Below are 21,234 nucleotides of genomic sequence, written 5' to 3'. Positions count from 1 at the left end.
TTTTTCAGTGTTCACCAGCTGGTTCAATTCAGAAGTTGGTTAGCGTTGTCTCGCAGTACAGAATAGTTGTCTCAAAACATTATATTACAGCGTATCTATTGATTTCCCGTGCTTTTATTCCTTCCAGTATTTTTCTGTATTATTTTACTGTATTATTTCTTGGTAGTTACTTGGGTTTATACAAATAAGATAATTTTATAGAGCAAAATATAGTCACCCTGATGTACCAAGCTATCTCATTTTTGGACTTTAATATAGCACAAAACCTTAACACACATTTTACCTCACCTCTGCATAAGTTAATGCTTCACAATCAAAGTGAAGAGCAATTTTTGTTCAGTTTTTGTGAGGAAAAGGGAAATTGTCTGCCGAAACCAAAATAGCCCAACCAACACGTGACCATCTAAATTACCGAAACCCTAAGCTGTGTCTTGCAATAGCCCGAACATGGTGTGCCTTTAGACTTAACTCCTCAGGGTGGGCACTGTCCATTTGCTAACATAGTCAGAGGTCTCCATGACCCTGAAAACATCCACGTTAGTCAAGGCCGAGGATGGATTTGTTATTGTTTTGGTGGCAAGACACAATCTCAGTATGAGACTTTGATTTCTAAGGTATGAAATACACTCTTTTAGGGGCATTATATGTTCATGACTATCTAGAAGATAAATAATCATAATGACTTTGAGCTTTATCAATTAAGGAACAAAATAATTTTTGTCACAGGAATACATATGGTATAAAAGACACACTGCATGTATATAACCTCAATTCTACTATTGAAGTGTTTATGCCATAGATACATGTTTAAAAGTACTCTAGTAATTTTATTGTCTTGGTAGGTGATGATAGAATATCGCCAAAAAATATGATATGCATTAGACCAACTTTTCTTTGAAATATTATATCTGGTGAATCTGGCATCTGCAATTGGAGTTCATGATATCTCCGGAGTTCATGATAATTGGAGTTCATGATAATCTCTCTGAATTGTTTATGAAATCTGGAAATAAATGTCCACAGCTTTCAAATCCAGGTCAGGTAGTGTTAAATTCCTCCACTTATGCTCTTGTTTGATGGCTACGATGGCTACACCTCAACCACAGCACACGGTTATTCATCAAGAGCATCTATGTCCACACTCATCAAAGGCAGCCTGCTGCCAGTGTTGCCACTCTAAGATCTCATAATTCCCCAGACTGACCCTCGAAAAATCCCAAGATCAGCCAAAATATCCCAAGGTTTACAATAAATGTCAATCAGTATTAAAAAAAATGAATTGAAGTGTAAAACTCACCTTGAATTTGATAAATTATTGTAGAAAGACACAAAGAGGATCTTCCTCACCACCAGACACCTCTGGATCATCAGGGTACAGAGTTGCCACTTGTCCCTGCTACCTAGCTGCTTCTTTGTCGCTATAGTGCCGGTGGCACTGCCCACTTTTAACATTTTCTATCAATGATGTTGACGGCACCCACATATTGCATGTTCCATCTTTTCGTGTAATTGGCTAGAAGGTTTGCAACAGTTGACACATGCAGTCTGTTTGTTTTCTTTGCTTTGATTATGTTCAGTTGAGAGAAAATTCTCTCAACACATGCAGATGAATGGGAGAGGGCCAGGAGGCACCACATGAACTTTGAAAGGAGGCTAAATTTTGGGTGGTTGTTGCCATCTTTAACTGATCACAATTCAAGCCAAAAAGTAGTTGCAGAGTCACTCATGTTTTTCAGTGATTCCTTGAAATATAGCAAATCTTTCCACTCATCCTGCAGTCTAAGTCTTCCTCTTTGATTACTGTTGGAAAATTAATTGCCAATTTTTATATAGAGCGTAAGCTTCTTTGAGGGGAGAAAGTCTCTTTGGGGTCAAGCACTTGTAACATGGCAAGAATACTGTCTTCATCAAAAATAAATCTCTTGCACATTTGAGCAAAGAGCTCCACAAGGAACTTCTGACAGTCACGATGAGACCTTTCTTCGTTTTCTCCCAGTAGTTCTTTAATGAAATGGACTCACACCTGCCACCAAGGTCAACATCATGAACTCTTTTGTGTACTTCAGTACTATGGACATCATTGTTCCTGAGCCTTTGTTCCTCAAGTACTTCCTCTTTCACAAACAATGGTGAGATGCTTTGATATGCATCAGATATTGTAGAGTACAGAGTTGAAAGCTGAAAGTACTGTGACTGGAATTCAGTATTCATTTTGTCTGCCTCGCTCAGAATATAACTGTTTTGTACCCGGAGCAGTCATTGTTTTGTGTATATGAGCAGCTCCATCAACTTTATCAGTTCTGGATTCCCCCTGAAAAAAACAAACGTAAGGGCTCCCACTGCTCTAATATTCTCTGCACAAGGGCACTCCTCGACAGCCAATGTGTTTCTGCCAACCTGAGTATTTTATGTTTTAGAGTCTGAGCAACATCTAGGATCATCTGGAAGGTGTGCTGATGTTTGCTGCTGCGAGCAAAGTAACCGCAAATGTCCTTGAGGAAAGATTCCAACCATGAAGGTAAAGTGTTGCTGGCATGACTAGCACACAGGGAAAAAAAATGACACACACATCCTAAAATGAAGACAGATGGTATTTCCTGTTTCAGATAAGCCTGAAATTCTCTGTGTGCTCCTAGCATTGTAGAGCAATTGTCACTGGCAAATCCTATTATGTTTTGTAGAGGTATATCCTTACACTTGAGCAACTCCTTTACTGATTTGTGCAATCCTTCTTCACTCCCATCATCAACTGCAACAACATCTAGAAGGGCATCAGTAACTTTGCATTTTTGTTCATCATAAAACCTTACCATCACTGCCAGGACTTGTGAAACTGATACATCAGTACACTCATCAATAATAAGAGAAAACTTGTTTTTCCTACAAATATTGGCAATTAACTCTCTCTCTTCCCATGCAATCCCATCCTGCAATATGTAGCAAGCTTTAGTTTTTTTTTTTTTTCATATTCATTTTTTTTTTTTTTTAATGTAGGAAGGACACTGGCCAAGGGCAACAAAAATCCAATAAAAAAAAAAAAAGCCCACTGAAATGCCAGTCCCAAAAAGGGTCAAAGCAGTGGTCAAAAATTGATGAATAAGCGTCTATCTTTCAAGCTTGAACCCGTTATTTCTTGTTCTAACCTGGTTGCTGATCCTAAGAATTTTGCCTACATCCCCCTTGTTATAACCCTTATACCACTTAAAGACTTCTATCAGGTCCCCTCTTAACCTACGTCTTTCTAAAGAATGTAAATTTAACAACTTCAATCTCGCCTTGTAAGGAATACTCCTCATCCCCTGTATCCTTTTAGTCATTCTTCTCTGTACTGATTCTAATAGACCTATATCTTTCCTGTAATGTGGGGACCAGAACTGCACAGCGTAGTCTAGATGAGGTCTGACCAGCGCCAAGTATAAGTTTAATATTACTTCCGGCCTTCTACTTTTAACACTCCTAAAAATTATTCCTAGTACCCTATTTCCCGTTTCTGGCTTCTATGCACTGTTTCCCTAGACGGAGTTCAGAGCTATCTATAACTCCTAAATCTTTCTCGTATCCTGTACCTACCAGAGTTTGGTTGTTTAGTGTGTACCTACTGTATGGGTTTCCTCTACCTACACTAACTACTTTGCATTTACTGATATTAAACTGCATTTGCCATCTATCCGTCCATTCATTCAATCTAAATCTGCCTGCAAGGTGATGGCATCCGATTCTGACCTAATTAATATATCTTTCTTTGTGTAATCTGCAAATTTACTAACATCACTACTAATTCTACTATCCAAGTCATTGATATACATTAGAAATAACAATGGCTCTAATACTGATCACTGTGGCACCCCACTAATTACATGACCCCATTCAGATTTCGATCCATTTATTACAACTCTGTCGCCTGTCACTAAGCCATGACCCTATCCAACCTAACACCTTCCCATCTATCCCGTGTGCCCTAACCTTTCTCAGGAGCCTTTGATTGGGTACCTTGTCAAATTCTTTACTAAAGTCCAGATATAAGATATCATAACTATCACCATTATCTACTGCCTCGTACACTTTACTGTAAAAACTTAACAAGTTTGTCAGGCAAGACTTCCCCTTCGTGAAGCCATGCTGTGACTGATTTATCAAGTTATGTTTGTCTAAATGTTCCCTAATGTTTCTCGCTATTATTGACTCTAATATTTTACCTACAACTGAAGTTAAGCTGACAGGTCTATAGTTAGATGCTAAAGTTTTATCTCCTTTCTTAAAGATGGGTACTACATTAGCCTACCTCCACATTACTGGTACCTCATCCGACTCCAGTGATTTCCTAGACAAAAACTAATGGCTCACTAATAATCTCTTTGCATTCCTTAAGTACTCTGGGATATATTTCATCTGGTCCTGGTGTCTTGAACTTTTTAGCCTATCTATCTCCTGTTCCACTATCTCCCTAGTTATGGAAATATCTGTCAGCTTCTCATTCTCATCTGCTCTAAACACCTGTTCACTATCTGGCATATCCTGCATGTTTTCCTGGGTGAAGACAGTTATAAAAAATACTCATTCAGAAGTTTACTAATCTCCTCCCCAAGCACAACACAGAATCATTAATGAATCAAACAGCTCACACAGGGAAGCAATACAATGCCTCACTTATGACTTAAAATTCCTGATTGGGACAGAGCAAACTTTTTTTCACACTTTTTGTTCAATTAGTTAGGTTAGGTTTGGTGAGGAAAGCCACACAACACCTCACTTCTGATCTAAAATTTCTGATTGGGTAGAGCAAACTTAGTATTGTTCAGTGCCTCAAGAACTCAATTTGTCCATCCATCAACTCGACACATCTTCCAGACAACCATCCCCTCTTCTTTAATGATACTTAACTGTCCCCCTCTTCCATAATGAACATCCTTAGCCTATCTTTTTAACTAGCAACTTCACATCTCACTTCTAGATAAAACAGCTCCTAAGAAGTTTGGCATTCTGAGTCACCAATCATCCATCCTTTTCTATCCCTGCCTGCTTCTGAGTCTCCTTCCTATGACTTGAACTCTTTCAAGATTGAGGCTTCAAAACACTCATCCTCCCATTCTGCACGATTCTTTTTGATGTTGCTTTTGTTGTCCTCAAAAGTGGATCCTCATGTGCCTGGCAATCTCAGGCTTTGTCTTGAAACATTCGCCACAAACATCACACTTGAACTCCCTCAAGCCAATATGTCTGAAAGTGTGTGTATTGAGAGCAGCAATGGTAAGAAATCTTTTGCCACACTCTTCACACTCATGATTCCTGACACCACTGTGTGTCAGAGGCTGTGTGATGAGGTTACACTTAAGGGTAAATTTCTTCCCACACTCTTCACATTCATAATTCTTAACACAACTGTGTGTCAGGACGTGTGTGGTGAGATTAGATTTTTGGGTAAATTTCTTCCCACACTCTTCACACTCATAATTTTTTACACCACTGTGTGTCAGGGCGTGCCTGGTGAGGTAAGACTTGTCGCTAAATTTCTTTCCATATTCTAAACATTCATAATTCATAGTGTGTGTCAAGGTGTGTCTGTTGAATTTACCTTTAGTGGTAAATTTCTTCCCACACTCCTCACACTCATAATACCTAACACCATTGTGTATCAAGATGTGTGTGGTGAGACTGCCCTTGAGGATAAATTTCTTTCCACACTCTTCACACTCATAATTTTTAACACCACTGTGTGTCAGGGTGTGTGTGGTGAGGTTAGACTTGGGTAAATTTCTTCCCACAATCATCACACTCATAATTTTTAACACCACTCTGTCAGGATGTGTGTGGTGAGGTTACTCTTTTGAGTAAATTTCTTTCCACAATCATCACATAATTCTTAACACCACTGTATATCAGAGTGTGTCTGGTGAGTTTCTTCCCACACTCATCACACTTATAATTACTAATACCACTGTGCGTCAAAGTGTGTCTGGTGAGGTGAAACTTTTGGGTAAATTTCTTGCCACATTCCTCACAATCATAATTCCTAGCACCGCCGTGTATCAGGGTGTGGTACCTCAGCCCACTTCTAGACTGTAGCGAAGGTGAGGTGCTACTTGGCCGCCCGGAAGTTGCTCAAGCGAGAAGTGTAGGCTCCCAACTATGACTCTTGGTCATAGCAGTGTTTAGTCCTTGAAGGGTAACAATTTCCAGTGTCATAACAGTGTAGCTCTGGCAAAGGAAACTTAGCCTGGGTATTCTCTCTCCTTATTCAGCAAAAACATGAACAATATATACAAAATTACATTACATAATAAATGATATACACAAAATTATAGAAGAAGAGAGTGTATGTGTGTGTGTATGTCTGTGTGAAGAAAGGAGTAATATGATGTATTGAGAAGATGTGTAACACATGTGTCAAAGAGCGTGCACAGAATGTGTACAAGTAAGGGATATGTATAAAGTGAGGATAGAAGAGATGAAAGACAAAAGTCTGTGGAGTAGAGAGTGAAAACGGAAGGGTGATAATACAACAGAGAACGGAGTGCTAGGAGCGGTGACTTGTGTCCCGCTACAGTATTCCCCCCCTAGTGACGAGGGAGGAGGAACGTAACCATTTTCTGGTGCTGAGTGATGTGGGTGGCGACGTTCTGGCCGATGGTGTTGATGACGGCCGGGTCACTGTGAAGGAGGTAGGCAGGCTTGACTCGGTCGATGGAGATGGTGTCAGCCTTACCATCCTTGTCCACAGTGACCGTCTTTCTCCTCCTGCTCAGGACTTTGAAGGGGCCTTGGTAGGGCTGCTGCAGGGGCTTCTTCACAGCGTCAACCCTGACGAACACGTGCGTGCAAGTGTCCAGATCCTGGCTGACAAAAGTCTTGGAGGGAGACGTGCGAGGCTGGACAGGCTGCAGACACTGCATGAAGTCAGAGAGGTTGGCAGCAAAGTCCTGAACGCTGCAAGGAGTAGAGCGAGGTGCAGGAGTTAGGAGTTCGCCAGGTAACCTGAGCTTGGTACCATAAACGAGCTCGGCGGAGGAGTGGTGTAGGTCTTCCTTTAGTGATGTCCGTATGCCAAGGAGGACGAGAGGAAGTGCCTGGAACCAGTCTGCACGTGTGGCAGAGGCAGCTAAGGAAGACTTCAGCTGACGGTGGAATCTCTCAACGGTGCCGTTTGCCTGCGGGTGGTAACTGGCTGTCCTGAAGCGTTGGATGCCTAGTAGTGACATCACCTTGTACCACATACTGGACTCGAACTGGCTGCCACGGTCAGAAGTGAGGCTGAGAGGGACACCGAACCTGGAGATCCAAGTAGTGATGAAGGCACGTGCGACGGAGTCCGTTGTGATGTCAGCCAAAGGTGCAGCTTCCGGCCAGCGTGTGAAGCGGTCGGCGCAGGTGAGAAGGTACCGGTGACCGTCAGAGTAGGGTAGTGGTCCAACGAGGTCAACATGCACGTGGTCGAACCGTGAAGAGACTGGAGTGAAGGCGGCCGCAGGAGAGCGTGTGTGTCGCCACACCTTGGAGGCTTGGCACTTGACACATGTGCGGGTCCACAGCCTGACGTCTTTGTTGATGCCAGACCAGATGAAGCGTGAGGTCATCATCTGCTGAGATGCTCGGATGCCAGGGTGGGAGAGGTCGTGCAGCTGACGAAAAACACGATACCGGCGGGTCTTTGGCAGGTAGGGCCGACAGGAATCGGTGGAAGTGTCAGCGTAAACGTGCACTGTGGTTCCTGGGAGTTGTATCTTCTTCATCTGTAGTGCGGGGTTGTCTTGGAGTTGCCGCAGCTCTTCATCGTTGTCCTGGTCAGCAGCGATGGCAGTGTAGTCGATGGGAGAAGATGACACAGCAGAGATGTTGCGCGAGAGAGCATCAGCTGGGGCGTTGTGTTCACCTTTGACGTAGCGCAAATCTGTGGTGACCTGCGAGATGAAGTCGATGTGACGCAGTTGTCGCGGTGAACAGGAGGTCTTGATGTGCAGGGACTTCGAAGTGAGTGGCTTGTGGTCGGTGTATACATGGAAGTTGCGACCTTCCACGAAGTACCGGAAACGCTTGATGGCCTTGTAGACGGCAAGAAGTTCCCTGTCGTAAGTACTGTACTTGGATTCCGCCTTGTTAAATTTCTTTGAGAAGAAAGAGAGCGGTTTCCAACCTCCGTCGACATACTGCTGTAGAACTGCTCCGATGCCGATGTCAGAAGCGTCTGTGGCGATAGAGATGATGCCATCTGGGGCAGGGAAGCTGAGAGGTGAGACGGAGCTGAGAGCTTGTTTTGCTGCTGTGAAAGCTTCCTCAGTGGCTGGAGTCCAGACTAAGGAGATGGACTGTCCTTTCTTGCAAGGCTTGATCATCGCGTAGAGCGGCTGAAGAAGTAGTGAGCAGCTGGGGATGAAGCGGTTGTAGTAGTTCAGCATCCCCAGGAATTGCTTGAGTTGGCGCTGTGTTGTAGGCTTGGGGAAGTTCTGGATGGACTCGCACTTTTCTTGCAGTGGAGTGATGCCTTCCAAAGAGACAGTGTGGCCAAGGAAGGTGATGGAGGGGACCCCAAACACAGACTTGTCGACGTTGACTTGCACCCCGTAGTCTTGCAAACGGGTGAGTACTTGTTGGAGGTGCTGTTGGTGCGTCTCTGCGTCAGGACTGGCGATGAGGAGGTCGTCGATGTACGTGAAGCAGAAGGGGAGACCTCAAAGGACTTCGTCAATGAAGCGTTGGAAGGTTTGAGCGGCATTCCTCAAACCAAAGGGCATCTTGACGTACTCGAACAATCCGAAGGGTGTGATGAGAGCAGTCTTCGGAATGTCCGCTGGATGGACGGGGATGTGGTGAAAAGCTTTCACAAGGTCGATCCTCGAGAAGTAGGTGCATCCGGAGAGCTGAGAAGAGAACTCCTGGATGTTAGGCACGGGATACCTGTCCTCGACGGTGCGCGAGTTGAGAGCGCGGTAGTCTCCACATAGTTGTAGTTCGCCATTTTTCTTAGGCACGATGTGGAGAGCGGAAGACCAGTTGCTGGAGCTGGGCCGTATGATGCCTTGCTGAATGAGGGACTCGAACTCTGCCTTGGCTTGTCTGGCGCGCTCTGGAGCTAGGCGGCGGGCCTTGGCGTGGGTAGGAGGTCCCTTGGTCTCGATGTGGTGCGAGACGTGGTGTGTGACCGGCTTGCTGGCTGAGTACGGCTGTGTCAGCGTAGGGAAGGACTTCAGCAGGGAGGAGAACTGGTGGTCTGCCTTGACGAGGGAGATCTGTGTGCTATTACTATGAGTGACCTGTCCCTTTGTTGTGACTGAGGTGAGAGGATCGAGCAGCTTCCGACCCTTGATGTCCACTAGGAGACCGAAGTGTCGGAGGAAGTCAGCACCTAGAATTGGTTGCGTGACAGCTGCTACGTAGAACGTCCACTCGAAGGTACGGCGGAGGTTCAGGTGAAGTTGCAAGGTGCGTCGCTTGTACACAGGAATCTTCGTACCATTGGCGGCGTGAAGGTGAAGGAGGGGAGGCAACGTACGGTGTACACCAGGGGCAGGGAGAATACTGACGTCTGCACCAGAGTCGATGAGGAACTTGGTCCGGGAGAGAGGGTCATACAACTTCAGTAGCGCAGACGAGGTGTCGTGAACACTATGCGCCACTAGTGCTCGCTGTTGGAGTTTAAAGACTTGGCGAAGGTACAGGGAGCCTTACAATTTCTTGCGTCTTTCCCGAACTCTTCATGGTAGTAGCAGAAACTAGAAGTCTCCGGCGTCTTACTCTTTGAATGCTGGTGGCGCCGGAAGTGGTGTCTGGAGGAAGAACGCGAACGTTGAGCATGAGCGTTCTCTGACCTCTCTCTGAAGATCTCTCACTTCAAGTCTAAGCTGTGAGACGAGCTCAACAAGTTGCTTGGTACTGTCTTTTGCTGAGATGGAGGCTACTGCAGCTGGTTGACCTTGTGGAAGGGTAGCCATGAATTCATCGGCGAGAGTGGCAAGCTCGTCTACTGAGAGCTTGTTCTTGACAGTGAAGAGGCAGCGTTGAGTGTCAGGAGGCAGGTGTTGCTAGAACAGCTGTAAGAAGAGTTCCTTGTCGAAGGAGGTGTACTTGTTGCCAAGCAGCTTCTTCATGCAGCGAAGAAGGTCTGTGGGCTTTTCACCACCAAGAGAGAGCTCCCAACTATGACTCTTGGTCATAGCAGTGTTTAGTCCTTGAAGGGTAACAATTTCCAGTGTCATAACAGTGTAGCTCTGGCAAAGGAAACTTAGCCTGGGTATTCTCTCTTCTTTTGACAGAAGCTCCTGGAGGTGCCTCGACACTGTAGATTGTAGGCGTTGCAGAACAGCAGCTTTGAGGTCTTCATAGGGCGAAGCAGAAGTGCTGGCAGCACTGACGACATCAGCAACTTGTAAAAGAACGTCAGCTGGTAGTACTGTAGAGGCCTTCACGAACTTGGTTAGACTTACTGTTATCTTGGAAGCCTTGAAGTTACATTCCAGGATGGAGAACCACGTGGAAGGGTCCTGGCTGATGAACGGAGGAGCACTGAAGGCTACGGAGTCGATGTCATCAGGCATTGTGCTGAGTGGACCACCACGTGACTGTGTAAAGTACACTACAGGCACCGGAAAGTCCGGGAGCCACAGCGGTGAGGAGTGAAGGCGTGAGGCGCCGGTGTGACCGGGTGCCACAGCGGTGAGAGATGCCGAATTGGGGCAATGTCACTTCACTCACCACTGAACGAACTGTACGTTATCCTTGGCACTGCACTCACCACTGAACGAACTGTACGTTATCCTTGGCACCGCACTGTAAGTAATCTACGGATGACAGTGTTAATCCTGGGCGATGGACCGTAGGTAATCCCCAATGAAGAGCTGTAGATGGAGGCGGGACGAGGCCAGTGGGAGGGCTCCAGGTAACAGCAGGAAACTGGAGGGGCTGGCAGAAGTTACGTGGAGGAGCGTCCGCGACTGGGAGAGACTGCTGGCCAGTGGCGAGGGCCAGCTGGAGAGTGCCGCGGGGGGGGGCGCCGTGAGGGCGGCCGGGCGGCGGGGGGCGGCGTACGGGCAGCGGCCGGCGGGGTGGCGGCCGGGCAGCGTCGAGGCGGCGGCCGGGCAGCGTCGGGGCGGGGGCTGGGGTCTGCTGCTGGAGGCGGCGACACCAGCGAAGGGGCAGCTGCCGGAAGATTCGCCCATAGCCGACCGCGTCGCCTTGGTCAGGTGGTTGGAGGATAGCAGCAGGGTGGACTTGGCTGCTCACTCTGGAAAAAAAAAACAACGGGGTCACCAATTGTAGCGAAGGTGAGGTGCTACTTGGCCGCCCGGAAGTTGCTCAAGCGAGAAGTGTAGGCTCCCAACTATGACTCTTGGTCATAGCAGTGTTTAGTCCTTGAAGGGTAACAATTTCCAGTGTCATAACAGTGTAGCTCTGGCAAAGGAAACTTAGCCTGGGTATTCTCTCTCCTTATTCAGCAAAAACATGAACAATATATACAAAATTACATTACATAATAAATGATATACACAAAATTATAGAAAAAGAGAGTGTATGTGTGTGTGTATGTCTGTGTGAAGAAAGGAGTAATATGATGTATTGAGAAGATGTGTAACACATGTGTCAAAGAGCGTGCACAGAATGTGTACAAGTAAGAGATATGTATAAAGTGAGGATAGAAGAGATGAAAGACAAAAGTCTGTGCAGTAGAGAGAGTGAAAACGGAAGGGTGATAATACAACAGAGAACGGAGTGCTAGGAGCGGTGACTTGTGTCCCGCTACAAGACTTACAAGTTTTACCACACAGTGGCTGGAGCTGCCTGCCTCCTGGTGATTCCTGCCACAAAGCTTGTGCCTCCCCACACTTGAGACAGACTTCTGCTGCTGCTGCTGTTGCTGCTGGCCACTCATGCTGCTGTCTAGCCTCACAGCCTCCACCGCAGCACTGCTCCTGGCAGCACAAGCCATGCCCTGTCCAGCAGGAACCCTTAGGGAAGTCGGCTAGAGTAGGGGTGCCAGGCAAGGCGGCAGTCTGGACTCTTGCCTGGCCTGTGGAGCAAAGTGTAACACACTTAATAGTGAATATTACATTGGGTAACTGTGAAGCTAGATGATACAGATACAGGAACTCAAGCCTCTCCACCAAACACTAGAAGAGGAATGGATCAACACCAACATCAACAGCTGTATGAAGAATAATAGACAAATTCTTCCAAGATATGATGTTGCAGCACAGAAACTCAACAACAAGAGCTAACCAGCAGAAACTCATCAATCTTAACGGCAGCATCAAATACCCACAACCTAATGGTGGATTAAATTAACATCTAGCTTCAGGAGCACAAAAGAAACACATGAGAGAAGAGCATGGCATAACCATAAATAGAAAAGCAATAGAGGACAGCACCAAAAACATTGATATATACCATGATGAAAAGTGCTTATCAATCTTGGAAGTGCTCCACACCAAAGAGAACAACCAAAAATTAAATATTAAAGCGGTAGATTTGCAAGTGATTCCGAGCATGAGAAGGTCAAGGCACAGCAGCATGGCGGATGCACCACAATCAACCAGTCAACATGTGAGGCTGGCTGCAAAGATACCGAGTGAACCAGCCAATCAGCAGCTACGTAGTACCAGGCTGATCACTACCAAGGCTGGCAGGGAGGAGTAGACACCTGCCGAAACGATAATTACTCCCAGTGAGGTCTAAAGCACTGTTCAGGGGGTGCTGTGAACTTATCATTAAACCCAGCTGTGACCTCACTGAACGTTTCCCTTTGTGTCTCACAACACAAGGGGCCAGTTACAGCCTGCCCTCTAAGGACAACTCTCTTCCTCCACACAAACCTACAAGCACCTAATAACACACACCCTTCACTCAAAAATTTTAAAATCATCACGGCGACTCCTACACCAGCCTCGGAGTCCCCATCTGGGGAGGGGACCATAAATGTCCCCAGGTCGGACTGCCTTTCTGTCGACGACCCTAAGTGTCTTGACACCCCCCTCAACTTTTTCTTCATTAACTTCTGCAACATTCGCGGTCTAAGATCTAATTTTCAATCTGTAGAACACCACCTCTCCTCTTCTAAACCTCATCTTCTTTTCCTCACTGAAACTCAGGTGTCTGAGGCAACTGACAGTAGCCCCTTTTCTGTTCCCTCCTACTTTCTCTATCCTCATTTTTGATCCAAAGCTGGATGCTGTGTTTATGTGTGCAATGACTTAACCTGCTCTCGTGCCCACGCTCTTGAATCTTCCGAGTTTTCCACCATCTGGCTACGACTACAGAGTCACTCTCATACTAAATTTATCTGTGCTGTATACCTCTCACCTAACTCCTCTGACTGTAAGAAATTCTTTGACTACTTAACTTCCAAAGTGGAGCACATTCTGACCCTCTTCCCTTTTGCAGAGATCTCCATTCTTGGAGACTTCAATGTTCACCACCAGCTTTGGCTTTCCTCTCCCTTCACTGACCATCCTGGTGAACTAGCCTACAACTTTGCTACCCTCCATGACCTAGAGCAATTGGTGCAACACCCTACTCGTATTCCTGACCGTCTTGGAGATATGCCCAACATTCTTGACCTTTTCCTGACCTCTAATCCTTCTGCTTATGCTGTCACCCTTTCTTCTCCGTTGGGCTCCTCCGATCACAATCTCATATCTTTATCTTGTCCTATCACTCCAATCCCTCCTCAGGATCCCCCTAAGCAAAGGTGCCTCTGGCATTTTGCCTCTGCTAGTTGGGGGGACCTGAGGAGGTATTTTGCTGATTTTCCTTGGAATGACTACTGCTTCTGTGTCAGAGACCCGTCTTTGTGTGCTGAGCGCATAACAGAGGTGATAGTGTCTGGCATGGAGGCATACATTCCTCACTCTTTTTCTCGTCCTAAACCTTCTAAACCTTGGTTTAACACAGCTTGTTTTCGTGCTATACATGATAGAGAGGCGGCCCACAAAAGGTACTTAAGCCTTCCATCACCAGAATCTCATGCACTTTATATTTCTGCCCGGAACCATGCCAAGTCTATTCTCCAACTAGCCAAAAACTCCTTCATTAACAGAAAATGTCAAAACCTTTCAAGATCTAACTCCCCTCGTGACTTTTGGCATCTAGCCAAAAATATCTCCAATAACTTTGCTTCTTCCTTCCCTCCTCTGTTTCAACCAGATGGCACCACTGCTATCACATCTATTTCTAAAGCTGAACTCTTTGTTCAAACCTTTGCTAAAAACTCTACCTTGGACGATTCTGGGCTTGTTCCTCCCTCTCCTCCACCCTCTGACTACTTCATGCCACCTATTAAAATTCTTCGCAATGATGTTTTCCATGCCCTCGCTGGCCTAAACCCTCGGAAGGCTTATGGACCTGATGGGGTCCCTCCTATTGTTCTCCGAAACTGTGCCTCCGTGCTTGCACCTTGCCTAGTCAAACTCTTTCAGCTCTGTCTGTCAACATCTACCTTTCCTTCTTGCTGGAAGTTTGCCTACATTCAACCTGTTCCTAAAAAGGGTGACCGTTCTAATCCCTCAAACTACCGTCCTATTGCTTTAATTTCCTGCCTATCTAAAGTTTTTGAATCTATCCTCAACAGGAAGATTCTTAAACATCTATCACTTCACAACCTTCTATCTGATCGCCAGTATGGGTTCCGTCAAGGCCGCTCTACTGGTGATCTTCTGGCTTTCCTTACTGAGTCTTGGTCATCCTCTTTTAGAGATTTTGGTGAAACTTTTGCTGTTGCCTTGGACATATCAAAAGCTTTTGATAGAGTCTGGCACAAAGCTTTGATTTCCAAACTACCCTCCTACGGTTTCTATCCTTCTCTCTGTAACTTCATCTCAAGTTTCCTTTCTGACCGTTCTATTGCTGCTGTGGTAGACGGTCACTGTTCTTCTCCTAAATCTATTAACAGTGGTGTTCCTCAGGGTTCTGTCCTGTCACCCACTCTCTTCTTATTATTCATTAATGATCTTCTAAACCAGACTACTTGTCCTATCCACTCCTACGCTGATGATACCACCCTGCACTTTTCCACGTCTTTTCATAGACGTCCAACCCTTCAGGAGGTAAACATATCACGCAGGGAAGCCACAGAACGCCTGACTTCTGATCTTTCTAAAATTTCTGATTGGGGCAGAGCAAACTTGGTATTGTTCAATGCCTCAACAACTCAATTCCTCCATCTATCAACTCGACACAACCTTCCAGACAACTATCCCCTCTTCTTCAATGACACTCAACTGTCCCCCTCTTCTACACTGAACATCCTCGGTCTGTCCTTTACTTATAATTTGAACTGGAAACTTCACATCTCATCTCTAGCTAAAACAGCTATGAAGTTAGGTGTTCTGAGACGTCTCCGCCAGTTTTTCTCACCCCCCCAGCTGCTAACTCTGTACAAGGGCCTTATCCGTCCATGTATGGAGTATGCTTCACATGTCTGGGGGGGTTCCACTCATACTGCTCTTCTAGACAGGGTGGAATCAAAAAGCTTTTCGTCTCATCAACTCCTCTCCTCTAACTGACTGTCTTCAGCCTCTCTCTCACCGCCGCAATGTTGCATATCTAGCTGTCTTCTACCGCTATTTTCATGCTAACTGCTCTTCTGATCTTGCTAACTGCATGCCTCCCCTCCTTCCGCGGCCTCGCTGCACAAGACTTTCTTCTTTCTCTCACCCCTATTCTGTCCACCTCTCTAATGCAAGAGTTAACCAGTATTCTCAATCATTCATCCCTTTCTCTGGTAAACTCTGGAACTCCCTGCCTGCTTCTGTATTTCCACCTTCCTATGACTTGAATTCCTTCAAGAGGGAGGTTTCAAGACACTTATCCACCAATTTTTGACCACTGCTTTGACCCTTTTATGGGACTGGCATTTCAGTGGGCATTTTTTTTATTAGATTTTTGTTGCCCTTGGCCAGTGTCCTTCCTACATAAAAAAAAAAAAAAAAAATAAATAAATAAATAAATAAATATATATATATATATATATATATATATATATATATATATATATATATATATATATATATATATATATATATATATATATATACCTCAGTTCTACACACACACACACACACACACACACACACACACACACACACACACACAGAGGTACCTTGTGATTTGAACTTAATTGGCTCTTTTGAGCTATTTGAATTGGGAATGTTTGAATTGGTAGGAAATTTATCCCATTTAAATTAATGTAAAAAGAATTCATCCATTCCAGGTCCCAAATTCCCCCGATCTATTTTTTGCCATTTTTATGTGTTTATGTTGTGCCCTCAACATGGAACTAAATGAAAATAACCTAAATTATAAAAAAAAAGTAAATATAGTAAGTGAAAACATGAAATACTGTTTATTTTGGCATATAAAATGGCACTTGAATCATCCTAAAAAGACACAAAAGGTGGGTTGTCCTATAAGTCTGATACAAAAACAATGACCTTAACTCTTTTATCCATTGCAATTAAAAACCAACCTCAAAATAAAAAGTCATCCAAAGTTCATGGCATCTTCAGTCTTGAAAACAGTTGTATAGAACACAATTTTTATTTTGCACTATATTTCTCTCTCTCTCTCTCTCTCTCTCTCTCTCTCTCTCTCTCTCTCTCTCTCTCTCTCCGAATCCCTGCCCTCCTCCCGTCCCCCCCCCCCCTCTCTCACTCTCTCTCTCACCGAATCCCTGCCCTCCTCCCGTCCCTACCCCCCCCCTCTCTCTCTCTCTCTCTCTCTCTCTCTCTCTCTCTCTCTCTCTCTGTGAAAGTAAGAACAATCCTGAGGATTGCTAAATAGAATGAGTCTGATAATGAAAATGGAATTTTATGAGTGAGAGAGTAATAGCCCAGTCCCACAGAACTATGGATGAAATGAATCAAGGATGCCAATTTTGCTGGGTTCCAGACGTCCGCAAGCATCCGCAGCAAAAATGCACTTTTTTTCCGCAATACTGTGCCGATATGAACCGTATGAATTACACATGTATTGAGAATGTGTCGCAGATGTATTACGAGATAAAGCGAAAGCATTGCGGAAGCCGTCCGGGGGTGAAAAATACTGTTATATCAGGCCGGATGTATTGCAAGTATTGTGGGTATAAAACGGATGCAATGCAGAAAAATAGCGCATTTTTTGCATATGTATTGCGAAAGCAGAGGGGACGCAATGCAAACAAAGCGAAAGAATAGCGAACGCGTCGCGGAAGCATGGATAATGCAGAGCGGGTGTATCTCGGAGATGGCAGATGCACTGCACATGTGCGGCATTTGCGTTGCGGAGGTTAAAACAGGGCGGGCGCTCCGTTTCTAACCAGTACACCAGTACCCCATCTCCAGTCTTCTGCTAATCCAGGGTCTGACCCAGACCGATCTTGACCGTCCTTTTCGTCTTCTTCTTTCCTGGAGCACTTGCAAGAGTTGTGCAACTTGACTGTTATGTTGTTGGGTGAAAGCAACAATCAGACGGCATCTTTGAGAGTCCATGGTATATAGGTGTATACTCCTCCAGAACCAGATGACAATTGACGTGAGTCCAGTTCTGGATCACTTTATATACAATATTGGGTTACCGTTATCCAATCGCTATTGGTTCGCAAATTATACGCTATGTATTTGGAATGCATTACTATAATTCGTATTATGGATGTGCTAGGTATGCTATACATTCGGTATACATCACGATACATACGCTCCCATTCCGCTACCAACACGCAATTACCCGTGAGTTGCGGATAAAGGCCGAACATAACGAATAACAGTGGACGTATTGCGTATGTACTGCGTATGTATTACGAATCCCATTTGCAATCAAAATTTTGTGCAGTATAAAAATCTGGGAGCGGAAGAAACACCCAGTGCGGATGCATTGGGAACATGTGTGGAGGTTGGGCAATTGATTTCAGCATGAATCACGAATACTGAGTAGGTTCGGCGAATGTCTACCAATTTCATGCGTAATTCAGTCGCAATTCACCCGCAAGGCCTGTGGGACCGGGCCTTAAGAAAGGATGAAGCGAAAATTACATAAAATGAGAGAGAGAGAGAGAGAGAGAGAGAGAGAGAGAGAGAGAGAGAGAGAGAGAGAGAGAGAGAGAGAGAGAGAGAGAGAGAGAGAGAGAGAGAGAGAGAGAGAGAGAGAGAGAGAGAGAGAGAGAGAGAGATGGAAGGAGGGAGGGTGGGTTGAACAGATAAGGGGAGGAAGGAAATAGGGAGGGATGGGGGGGGAGTGACAGGGAAGGGGGAGGAGGGAAAGGAATGGGGGAGAAGGAACACAAGATGGACTAGTGACTGAGTAGCATCGCTTGTTGAACGGGTGTTTGTGTTTGAATTGGAGGACAAAATTTGTTTTGCCAACCCTGTTTGAATTGGGAGTTGTTCAAACTGAAGGATGTTTGAATCAAGAGGTATGACTGTGTGTTATGTATGTATGTATGTATGTATGTATGTGTGTGTATGTATGTATATATATATATATATATATATATATATATATATATATATATATATATATATATATATATATATATATATATATATATATATATATATATATATATATATATATATATATATATATATATATATATATATATATATATATAATATTTTTTCCAGGTCAATTTGGACGTATATTGTAATTATCTGCTACTCGTCTGTGTTGCAACCATCCAGTTCTGAAGTAGGTGGGTTAAAAAGACAATACCGATTTGTGTGAAAAATGTTCAGCAGATTCATTGAAAACACACTAAAATATACAAGAAAAAAATATTTTTGACTCCAACTTGAAACAGGCAAGAATCATAATATTTACCAGAATAACAAGCTGAAAAAGTTTAGAAACCACTACCTTAAAGAGAGAGAGAGAGAGAGAGAGAGAGAGAGAGAGAGAGAGAGAGAGAGAGAGAGAGAGAGAGAGAGAGAGAGAGAGAGAGAGAGAGAGAGAGAGAGAGAGAGAGAGAGAGAGAGAGAGAGAGAGAGAGAGAGAGAGAGAGAGAGAGAGAGAGAGAGAGAGAGAGAGAGAGAGAGAGAGAGAGAGAGAGAGAGAGAGAGAGAGAGAGAGAGAGAGAGAGAGAGAGAGAGAGAGAGAGAGAGAGAGAGAGAGAGAGAGAGAGAGAGAGAGAGAGAGAGAGAGAGAGAGAGAGAGAGAGAGAGAGAGAGAGAGAGAGAAAGCATATTTAAAGTCACAAAATAATTTTTATAAAAATGAGAAGAAAGTTATTACATATCTTAAAATAAATGAAGAAACAGTGAACAACTATAAAGCACATATTGAGAATGTACTAAGGGAATCAGAAAATTATAACATACAAAATCTTGAAACACATGAAGGATGCATCAGAGAAGTTCCTTAATAATAAAAAAAAACATGAATGAATAAATAAAAAAAACAAATAAATAAAATAAAATAAAATAAAATAAAATAAATAAAATAAAATAAATCATAATAATGACAGCATAGAACTAGTATGGATCACACCAGAAATAAAGAAGGAAATAAGCAAGCAAAGAATATACAATAAACAAACATATAAAGTACAAGATCTTAGAGAAAATAGAGAAAATTTGAAATGTATGAAATGTACCAGAAACATAAGATGAAATTGAAATTAATGATAAATAGTGCAATATCTAAATATGGAAAAAGCATTACAGAAGACATTAAAAAAATCAAAATAAAAAAAAACACAAAGCTATGAGATAATATAAAGAAACTGAAAGGAGAAAGGAAATAATACCTACATAACCCTGATAGCAGTAAAATGAAAGTGAAAGAACACCCCAATCAGCTGGAAAGATTTTAGACTTCTCTATATTGAGCAAGAAGCAATAATATAAAAATATAGAACATAAAATAAAATAACTGAATATGAACAACAGTAAGAAGAAATAAAGAAGAAAATTAATGAATATCTGAGAGCAGAAGAGGATGGAAACTGGACAGAATAGAGGGCAAACCCAAACTTACGAGAACACATACATAAGGCAAGTGTGAAAAATAGGAATACAACCATGAATAATACTGACATTCATGTAACTACACATGAAATTAAAAGACAACTAAACAAAACAAAGGGAAAAATAACCCCTGGACCAGATGGAATGAAGTCAGACCTATCTGAAATATTGGAAAGTAGTGATACATATATAGAACAACTTGTAAACTGCTTTTATAAAATTACTGAAGAAGAAATGTGTGATAACTGGAAAACATCAAACATGATATTGATACTAAAATTATCCAAAACTACAACAGCTGATCTAAGACACACAGCTCTGAAAAATTTTTCATATAAGATATTCATGGGAATAATGAGACAAAAATTTTAAAAGCATATAAAATATAAAACATAAAAATTGATAGTGTAAGTGATCTACAATAAGGATTTGCTGAAGAAAGATGAATTACAGACAATTTCTACACACTAAAATGCAGCATCAAAGAAAGCTATAAAATGAAAAAAAAGAACTGATTGTGACATCCCTGCATTTTAAGAAAACTTTTGATCTGGTGGGCAGGAAAAATTTTATAATAGCACTTATGACTTACAACATTCACCTAAAAATAATTAGTATTATAACCAAAGTATACACAGATGATTACATTTATATATTACTGAATGGAAACAAGCAACAATAAGTATTACAAATGGTATAAGACAGGGATATAATGTGTCAACATTCCTTTTTATAAAATTAACAAAATTTTTAGTGAACTACATGAGACATAGGCTTCAAAAATGAAAATTTTGAAATACCATATTTATATTATGCAGATGACAGTTTGTTACTTATCACACTCAGCTGAAGAAGCAGCTCAAAATATTGGATATATACAAGTAGCACTACAGTTTGGACTTGAGATAAATAAAGACAAAAGTAACATACTCATATACAACCAAAAGGAACAACCAAAAAAAGCATTAAAGACATCCAAGTAACATAATCTTTAACCGACTTAGGAGTTAAAATAACAAATACTAGAAACTGTTACAAGGATTTAAAAAAAGAGATCAAATAAGGCAGCTAAATTAGCAAATGTGACTTACAGCGCAGTAGCACCATGTTGCAACAGACTACTCATCAGTAAGACCTATTGGAAAGGAAGGAATAGCACTATCAATGTTATTTTCATCTGAAGTACTAGACCAGGGGTTCTCGACCTTTTGCAAGCTGGGACCCCCCCACAAGCTGGTTCAATGCAGTTGAGGCCCCCCTCCCTCACTGTGTCACCCACTCAACCCTCTCCCTGACTATGCCACCATAGATAGAT

Source organism: Scylla paramamosain, chromosome 18 (assembly GCF_035594125.1).
Source record: "Scylla paramamosain isolate STU-SP2022 chromosome 18, ASM3559412v1, whole genome shotgun sequence".
NCBI lineage: Eukaryota > Metazoa > Arthropoda > Malacostraca > Decapoda > Portunidae > Scylla > Scylla paramamosain.
The sequence above is the reverse complement of the archived record's forward strand: the minus strand, read 5'-3'. Positions refer to the sequence as shown.